Below are 9615 nucleotides of genomic sequence, written 5' to 3'. Positions count from 1 at the left end.
GGCAATGGGGAACAGTCTAGAGAGAATCTAGTCCAAGGACTTCACTGTGAAGAAGCAGAGGCTTGCAGTAATGGTGTGTGGGAGGTTCCACCACCACCGTTTGTTGTCTAACATTCTCTAAAGAAGATAGGGAAGGAAGATGGGGACAAGTAACATAGTAAAGGAGGGAGGGGATGGGAGGGGAGGAGAAGAAAGAGGGAGGAGCAGGGGGGAGCAGCTTGGGAGGGACCTCAGGCATGGAACCAAATCCTGCTGGTTAACTGGGAGGGGCAGAGCTGGCTTCCACCCCCTTCAATCAATGGGACACATCTGGCTTCTTTGTGGCGAGTTTCAGGGTTGATGTGGGTTATTTCAGTCGGCTCTTCAGTGATGTGGGTTATTTCTCTCTCTCTTCCGAAGCTCTTCCCTCTATCCCTGGCCTGTTAAGGGGCAGGCTGTGGCAGGAAGAGCCCTGTGTCCGAAGGAGCATAAATAATGCAGGGGTTGTCATGGTGCATTTTTCAGTGGAGGTAAATATGGAGGCCATGCGAAACCAGACAGCACACCGATTAGTCCAGGGTCCTAGCTGCTGAAATGTATTGAGCTGCTTCCTTGGAACGTTTTACATTTTTAGCTGAGCACATATTTGATGGCTCTGGTGAGCCCACTGCTGACTGGCTTGGCTTCCCAGAAGCAGAGAGGGGCAGGCCATGGGGAGGAGAAAGACAGCTATGTGGCCTCACATTGGGAAGGTCCTGGGACTCCGCCAAGCCAGAGAGAGGGGTCCTCCTCACTCTGAACATCTACCAGACTTTTTGAATTCTTCCACGAGGGCATTGACTGAGCTGTGAGGGATGCGTACAGGTAGGAAAGAGAATGCCAAGGAAAAGGATGACCTTGCCACGTGGGTGACCCACAGTCACCTCCCTCATCCTCATCCCGTCAGCCTCCTCCTCTGCCCTCAGCCTCTGAAACGGCTCAGCTTTGTTAATGGTGTCCTCATCCATACAGCTCCTCCGATCCCTGCCAAACCCACCTTCAACCCTTCCAACCGGTGCTGTCCAATATGGTAGCCACAAGCCACGTGCGGCTATTTAAATTATTAAAAAATTAAATAAAATCTGAGGTTAAGTTCCTCAGTGACATTTACATCATCTCAAGCGCTCAAGAGCCCCGTGTGGCTGGTGGCTACTGGATGGGGCTGTGCAGACTGAGAGGCCTTGCACCTTGTGGCAGATTCTACTGGACAGTGATGTTCCAGGTGCACTCTGTTGGCAGGAAGCCCACCTGTCTTGTCTAAGGTTCTCCCCCTGCATCCAGGCGTTGTTGCTGGAGGAAGTGAGTGCTTCCCTCAGGCCAGGCCTCTGTCATTTCTGGCCTGGACTAATGTCATAGCCTCCTAGACACTTCATCTTGAAGCCCGAGGTTAGCCTGCCCCCCACATGAGTATGCCCATAGCACACTTCGGGTCTGAGCGCTCTGCCTTCAAGCCCTGCAGGACTATTTCTTCCCGAGCTCATTCGTCCAGGCACCACTCAGTGTCCCCACCCCCCTTTGGCCACGCTGTCACCAGACTGTCACTCCTCTTTTCCTTTGCTCTCCCGAAGCCCATTATTTATTTGGTGCAGGAGAAACCACGTTTTGGTTTCCCTCCCTTCTGGCTGTGAGCCCTGCCTGGCGCATGGCAACATTCAGGAGCTGCAGGTAGAGGGCCGATCACGAGGGAGGGACAGGATGCAGGCACAGATGGGGAACACCAAACCCCCCTTGACTGGGGTTCTCATTTCCATAGGCCTGTGGCCGAGGTCATCAGCCCTGGCTGCACTTCCGGATCACCAGCAGGCCAGGTGGGCGTGAGGGTCAGGGTGTGATCCACCCGGGTGACTTGAAAGTTCCCTCAGAGATTTCTGGCGCCACCAGAGTGGGGAGCCTCCTGCTGCGGGCAGGAAGCAAGGCCTGCTTGCTTTCCAAGCCCCCAACCGTCTGCTGAGTTCAGCTGCTGCACGGCTGCCTTGTGGCCAGAGGTCTATGAGGAATACACACGGTGCATTTAGGTCCTTATGGGAGGAAGGGAGAACTGCAAAATGGAAGCCGAGGACCTAGATTCCACCCCTGGCTGTGTGACTGAGGACAAATCACGTCCCCAGGTTGTGCACGTTATCGCTACATTCCCTTCTTACCCTAAAGAGTCAAGGGCTGGGAGCGTCACTGTACCGCTGGAAGTTGTTAGAGACAGGGACGGTGATGGGACAGGATGCGCACTGGGGCCATACGGACCTGGATGGCCCTGGTGCCTCCCAGGCGTGGGACAGAAATGACATGTGTGTGCATGCACGTGTGAGTCAGTGTTATGTGTATGCATGTGTGAACACGTGCGTGTGTGAATGCACACGCACGCATGAGTGTGCACATGTTTGTGCGTGTGAGTGGGCACATGCATACGTGTGCACGTGTGGGTGCAGATGTGTGTACTGTGAGAGTATGAGTATACATGCATGTATGAGTGTGTGCGTGTTTGTGTGGTATGCCTGTGAGTATGTGTGTCTGTGTGAGTGCATGTACGTGTAAGGTGTGCATTTGTGGGCATGCACTTTGCCAGCACACGTGTGTGTGAGTGGCTGTGGATATGCACGTGGCACATGTGTGTGGATGTGGATGTGCATACAGACACATGTATGAGTGTGCATGCGCGTGTATGTGTGAGTGTGTGTACGCAAACGTCAGGAACTAGAGAGAAGGTAAGTGAGGCAGCACTCACCCGGGGCCCCAGGGGCCCCGGCCCGTCATCCTCTGCCGCTGGTGAATCATGATCCCACCGCAACGTGAGGTCAAACCTTAAGACCTGGATTGGATTCCGAGGGGAGGGCCGTGGGGACTTTGCGGGAGAACCGAGGGCCTGAATTCAGAGGACTGTCTGCGCCCACAGCTGAAGAAGCGTCGCAAGAAGAAAGCCAGCAGGAAGTCATGCTCTGAGTAACACAGACCCGGGCTCCCTCCTCACTTACCAGCTGTGTGCTCTTAGGGAAGTTCCAGAACTTTTGTGTGTCCCTCACATGTGGGCAGGGTGGCCGTGACACTCACCTGAGCAGGCAGCGTGAGACGCAGGGGAGAGGAAGTGCGCGGCGTGGCTGGTTCAGGGCATGGCCCGCGGTACACGCGGGCCCCGGGGGGCTTGCAAAGCCTCTGCTTCCCCAGAGGAGGCATCTCCATGCCAGACGAGGTGCCTGGCATAAGCTCTGCCCAGGGAGGCGGCACCCAAGCCCACAGCAGCCCCGCGCCCGGGCAAGGCTCCCTGAACGAGCGACTTCGGGTCCCTATCACAGTGCTGGGGAAGATTTCCAAAGTCCTAGGGGACTTTGAAAAAACCTAATCAATACTTCAGAGAGGAACTGGAATTTGCTGATAAACTTTGGCCAGGCCGGAGCTGGGCCTTGGAAGTGGTGTCACCTCAGACCCTTCCCCCAAGCCCAGCCTTTTCTCTCAGTGGAGTGTGTCATTCCAGCCACATGTCACTGGGAGAACCAGACACCAAAGCTGCACCACCCATAAGGGAAGATTCATGCATTCAGTGCCTCTGCTTACTGCCCACTAAACACGTGGAGAGGCCCTCTCGGGGCCTTCCAACAGGAGTCTTTGGGATTCTCTTCGGTTGGGCGAGATGAAATCCTCTTGCAGAAAATTTGTTCTGGAGGTAAACTCGGGGGACCACGTTATGGGATCATCTGATTTTGTCTGTCCAGCATGCCTTCCTCGGGGGAGCCATTTCTCCAGGGTGCATGCACTCGTGTTGGCTTTGGGTGGGGCTCTTTCTATTCTCCCTGCCCCTTCCCGTCACCCCAGACCCAGAGTGCGCATGTGACCCAAGCTTCAGCAGCAATGGTTACATGACCCAAACCCATGGCCAGGTCCCCCAGGTTTTCCCCACGACTTCTGCTGGCCAACTGGGAAAGCTGTTTCCCCTTCTCATATCTCTTGTGAGATACAAGGCTTGGTAGGTTTGCGTCTGCCAGTGTCCGTCTTGTCTCTGCGTGCAGAGTCTATTCGGAGAATAAACCCCACAAAACCAAGAGTAGAACAAGCCATGGAGCCTTGGTAACATCATCTGGGCACCTGGAAGTGGTTGTCTGTCTCAACTTTTCAGCACCTGGCCCACCCTCCCCTTGGTTTTGGTTTGAGGCAGTTTGAGCTGAGTTTCTGTCATTGGCAACCTATCCTGACTACTACACGATCACTAGGAAGCTCATTGCAAAATGGCTTTACTTCCAGACCTTGGCAAATAACGCCAGACCTTTAAAAGGTGCAGACGGACAATTTGGAAGAGCTGAGATAAACATCTGTACATGACATTGGCCAGTGCAGTGTTCTAGGGTAGGATCAGTGCCCGGAGGGCAAGGCTGGAAGGGAGGAATGGCTGGAAATTGAAATGGGGAGGAAGGGGATGAAGGAAAGGGGGCCCTGAAGGAGAGGGGGTAAAGAGACACCAGCTCGGCCTGACTGTGCGTCACCAGCGGTTCTGGGGTTGAGCGCTTAGGTCTGGGATGATTACAGGAGGGGCCACAGGCTCTTCGACATGCCTGCCAGAGAGCCCTGCACTCTCCTCTCCCATTCTGCCCCTTCAATCTGAGACCTCCCATGAATCCAGTCACCTGACCAACAGACACTTTTTGGGCACCTCCTATGTGCCAAGTTAAAACTAGGCCACGGAGATGCAGAAGATACATCCTCAAGAAGCGCATGGTCTCGGAGAAAGAGAGAGACCTAGAAAGAGCAACTCTAACAAACATAATAGCAAACATTAACAAATGACCCAAGCGAGCAAGGTTTAATGTTTAAATAAATACACACAAGAAAACCCCACAGGATATTTACTTCAAAGTACCATCATCAAAAATGCAAATTACTGCAGAAAATTACTCAGGAAAGCCCAGGGAGTTTGTTCTCCAGAATCAGCAGGAAGAGAAAAATTACAAAGCTCCAAGTGAGAAACCATTCCTATCATCCCTGTCCTCTCAAGACTGGAAGAGAAAGCTTGCAGGTTGGTCTGCAAACCACCTCTCTTCTCTTCCCTCTTTCCCTCCTCCTCCTTCGCCCTTATCCCTCCTCTTCCTCCCGGCACGGTGCATGCCCCAGAACTGGAGTCTTCCTGCAGGCAGGTGCAAGAATGCACAACCACCTGGGGCAGAGGGGAAGGCCAGTCTAGAGCAGTATGTCTGCAATGTTGGGTTACCTCAGGTCAGATGACAGGGGTTGGGGACACAGAGTGACAGAAACCTCACACTCTTTCCTCCCTGATCCCCAATCCGGGCCTCTGCCTGCTCAGAGACCAAGACTCTGGAAATACCTGCAGACCAACGAAGTCTCCTGTGGCTTCAGGAGAGAGGGTGGTCTTGAGGGGGCTTGAGTACAATAGGCTCTTGGGTTTGAATCCAGTAACAACTACCTGACAGCAAGTTACTTAACCTCTCAGTGACTCTGTCTCCTCATCTGTAAAGGGGGCATAATAAAAATACCTCAGAGGGACATAGTGAGATTTAAAGGAGCTAATATATGTAAAGAGCTTACCCCAGTGCTTGGCACACGTTAGCTGCTAAACTTGTTGCTAGAATTATATCCAAGTTTCTGGACAATCGAGCAGAGTTAAGACCATCTTCTAATATGAAGGGTAGAAGCTGTCCCTTATGAGCAAGAGTGACTATGTGGCTGGGTATGACGGTCACACTGGCCACTGCCAAAGTGAGCGATTCCCTTAGTGTTTATTAAAAAGCCATGAAATACCAGTACCAAATGACTAAACAAACCCAGATTGTTGCTGGGGATTTTGATGGGGAAAGGATTAACTCACTTTCAAGTGCCTTGGCTTCATCCCAACATTATTCACTTAGCTGAGAACTGCCTTTCAACGCCAGGCTGGTGAGAAAGACCAGGAAGTCTGAGCACTGGGGGAGGCATGACGAGAGGAGAGAGGATGACGCGGACACGTTACAAAGACATTGGCACCATTCTCTGCTGGGTTTCTTACTTGGCCAGACACCTAATTGAGGCACAGAGACACTGGAGGGTTTCACTTTTGTGTTTAAGAAAGGGCTGCATGATCAGGCTTATAATCAGCCCCTGAAGTCTCCGCTGGGGACTGGTCTTTTTCACCTGCTCGCTTTTTCCAAGTAGTTAATAGTGATTATGGTGGTCCCCCTTTATCCATGGGGGACATGTCCCAAGACCCCCGGTGGATGCCTGAAACCACGGATAATACGGAACCCTGCATATGCTATATTTTCTCTTATACACACATACCTGTGATTAATTTATATATGAACATGGTAAGATTAACAACAATAAAATAGAACAATTATAAAAAGACACTGTAATAAGATCTATGTGAATGTGGTCTCGCTTCCAAAATATTATGGATGGTACTGTGCTTACCCTTCTTCTTGTGATTATGTGAGATAAAATGCCTATGTGATGAGACGAAGTGATGTGAATGACATAAGCATCTTGACATGGTGTCAGGCTACTATTGACCTTTGATGATAAGCCAGAACTTTACCTGCTTCCAGAGCCCAGGTGACTATGGGTAACTGAAGCTGCAGGAAGTGAACCTGTGGATAAGAGGGCACCACTGTATTATGATTTAAATACTTCTCTTGGGATGCCTGGGTGGCTCAGTCAGTTAAGCATCTGACTTTTGATTTTTCGCTCAGGTCACGATCTCCTGGTTTGGGGGATTGAGCCTGTTTGGAATTCTCTCTCTTCCTCTCTGTCCCTCCCCTGCTCACTCACTCTCTCTCTCTCAAAAACAAACAAACACCCCAATAAATAAAATAAATACTTCTCTAGTATCCCCAACAATTTCAGTGCAAGGTGTTAAGGGATGCTCCCATGCCAGATCCCTGAGTTTCTACCTAATGTGCTTCTTTTCGTATGCGACGCCCAAACCTACGGAACTAGATGGTCCTACATGTAAACTTCTGATGATCTGCCTGCTCTGGGTGGACTTGCTTATGATGTGTCTGCGGTGAGCCAGGCCAAGGGACTTGGTCATGGGACCTGCTTTAACAGGGACATGTCAGTAATGCTGGCATATGTCGCGTGCCTGCAGGGAGTACTGATGGGACATCCTTGATGTTGTCACAGCGAGAGGTGCACAACTTTACTGTGCATTCAGTTCATTCACCAAACTGTTAGGTACAGGAGTTCATGTTGGGTGTTTTTGAATTTTCTCTCAGCTTTTGAGAAGGGACGGTAAAGTGTGAAGCTTTGATTTTTAGGAACGATATAGGAACCACCGTAGAAAGCTAACTGGCTGAGAATTACTACTAGTGCTCGTTGAGTACTTACTGTGAGCTCAGATGGTATTAAGAGCAAGGCTCCTAGGGTTCCAGAGCAAGGGGAGGTGGGCTCTGTCTAGAGAAGCTGAGGAAGGCTTCCGAGAGGGGGTGACATTTGAACCGTAGAATGAGCTGAGGCTCCTTGCCCTCCATCATCCATCTCGGAGAGCCTCTTGGATGTTGCAAGGTAGGTGAGGCGCAAAAGGGGCTTCTGACGTAATCCTTCCCTGCAGCCCAGAAAGAAATGAAGGCCATGAAGCCTGGGGACCCAGGCCCTGGAGGAAGGAGACGGAGGCTGGGCCGCCAGACAGGGGAGCTGGGGACGGGCATTCCTAGCTGCTAATTATGTGCTGTGGGTCACTGGCCACCGTGAATACAGGTGATTCTTAAAAGGCTTCTTTGCAGCCTTGACAAATGACCCTTGAGGGATGAGAATCTTCATAAATCCCACACACTGCACTGGGACTCGTGTCACGGGACTGCCTTCGTCCTGGTGGATAACAGCTCTGAGTTTGGGTGCTAAAATGTGCTCGGCACTTTGAAGCGGCTCCTGACTGTGTTTTCCGGGTGTTGGCCGGGGAAGAATGCTCAGCTAATTGGTTGCCCGGGCCCCTCATTTCCGCTGAGGAGCTGTGAGCACCTGAGATGCCCAGTGAGACCACAGGGCAGTTGCCAGTAGATCGTCCGCGGGCAGGACGGGGCTGCTTCCTTGGTAGAAAGGTGCCACCCGGGGTGGGGGCTGGGCAGGGGCTGGAGAATCAGCCCCAAGAAGGTTCACCGTCCTGGGTTTTGGCTCAGTCTCTCCCAAACGTCAACCAAAAATAAGAAATCAACAAGCCCAAACCCGCCAGCACATACGGCCCCTACACAGGGCTCACCTTTAGGTTGCAATTAAGGGACCTCTGGAGCTTGCCTTTTGGGGCCCATTAAACACTCCAGGGAGGGACGGTTGTCTGGGACGTCAACCAACCTCTGGCCTGATGTTCAGTATTGACAGCCCTAAAGGCAGAGCGAGAGTCCGTATGGGCAAACCGCATTTGAGATCTGTGCTTACGATTTCGTAAGGGAGATCTCCCCCCTTCGAACGGTCTTCTTTGCTCATGTCTCTGGAATGAGCTGGTGGTGGATTTCTAGCAGCTCTCCCCTTCGGTACTGAAACCAGTACCATTCCTATCCGAAATGTCTTTTATAATTGTGTAATTACACACCTCATTTATCCAATTGTTAAGCCAAGAGACAGATTAAATATTAACAAGTGCTTGGTTCTCGCGGCGTCATTAGTTGGAACACAAGCCTGTAATCTCAGGTAACACACGACGGTAATTATCCGTCACGTTCGCACTTAGCTGAAAACCCCGAGCAGTCAATCCAGATAAGGTTGCCGGGTAGAAAATGCATTGCCTTTAAATCCTGTTTTATCTCCGCAGTCTGGAGAGAGGCGCATTTCAGCCAGGCTCGTGGGGGGGTTGGGGTGGGGGGTTGAGCAGAAACTGGCCCCTTGCTGGGTAATGGCTGTGGGAGGGAGGCAGGGCGGGTGTCACAAACAGCTCAATTCCCACACGGCCAGACCTCTCCAGTCATAAATCCGACTGGGTTTTAGAAGTTATAACAGGATTTTTACCCGAAGCACCAAGATGGAGAATCTGATTTAGTGTAAACATCCCTCATTTTAGAAAACAGTGCTGAGCCCAGCAGAGTTTGCCTTTGTGGTTCCCTGTGGGCCCAGCAGCGGCGGGAGGTGGCGTTCCCGGGCCCCCGAGGCTCTACCTCTGGTCCTGGGCCCCCCCCCCCCCCCCCCCCGTGCCCCCCGACTGGCCCCTTGGACTGAGCCTGCAGCCAAGCCCGTGAAGGGCCCTGCCTGGGCTGGCTTCCTTCCAACTGGCCTCTCCCGTTAGGCCACCACGACCCTCTCCAGAGACCCCCCCCCATCTTGTCCACTCACTTTTCCTCCTCTGACACATTCTCTGACCCCTTGATTGAACTCCCCCCTCACCCACAGTGCTCTGCATGCTTTAATTCCTGATGGTGCTCTTAAGACCCCGAGCCTTTGCCAGTGATGCCTGCAGGTGGCCAATTTGGAGCTGAAGGGCGCTGGCCTAGCAAGAGCCTCAGGTCTTGGGTGGGTCTGGCTCTCCAGGCTGAGGGACAGCTGGGGTGCGTCCCCGTTTGCAGATGTGACAGCCTGGGAACACGGTCACCAAGACCCAGCACTCTCTGTGTGCCCTGGGGCAACCTGGCCTCCCTCACTTCCCTTCCAGGGTCCCCAGCAGGAGCCCTCCTGGCTGACAGGTCATGGTCTATCTTCCTC

This window comes from Herpailurus yagouaroundi, unplaced genomic scaffold, assembly GCF_014898765.1.
Source record: "Herpailurus yagouaroundi ecotype Mexico unplaced genomic scaffold, PumYag 203, whole genome shotgun sequence".
NCBI lineage: Eukaryota > Metazoa > Chordata > Mammalia > Carnivora > Felidae > Herpailurus > Herpailurus yagouaroundi.
This window is presented reverse-complemented; position numbering follows the sequence as displayed.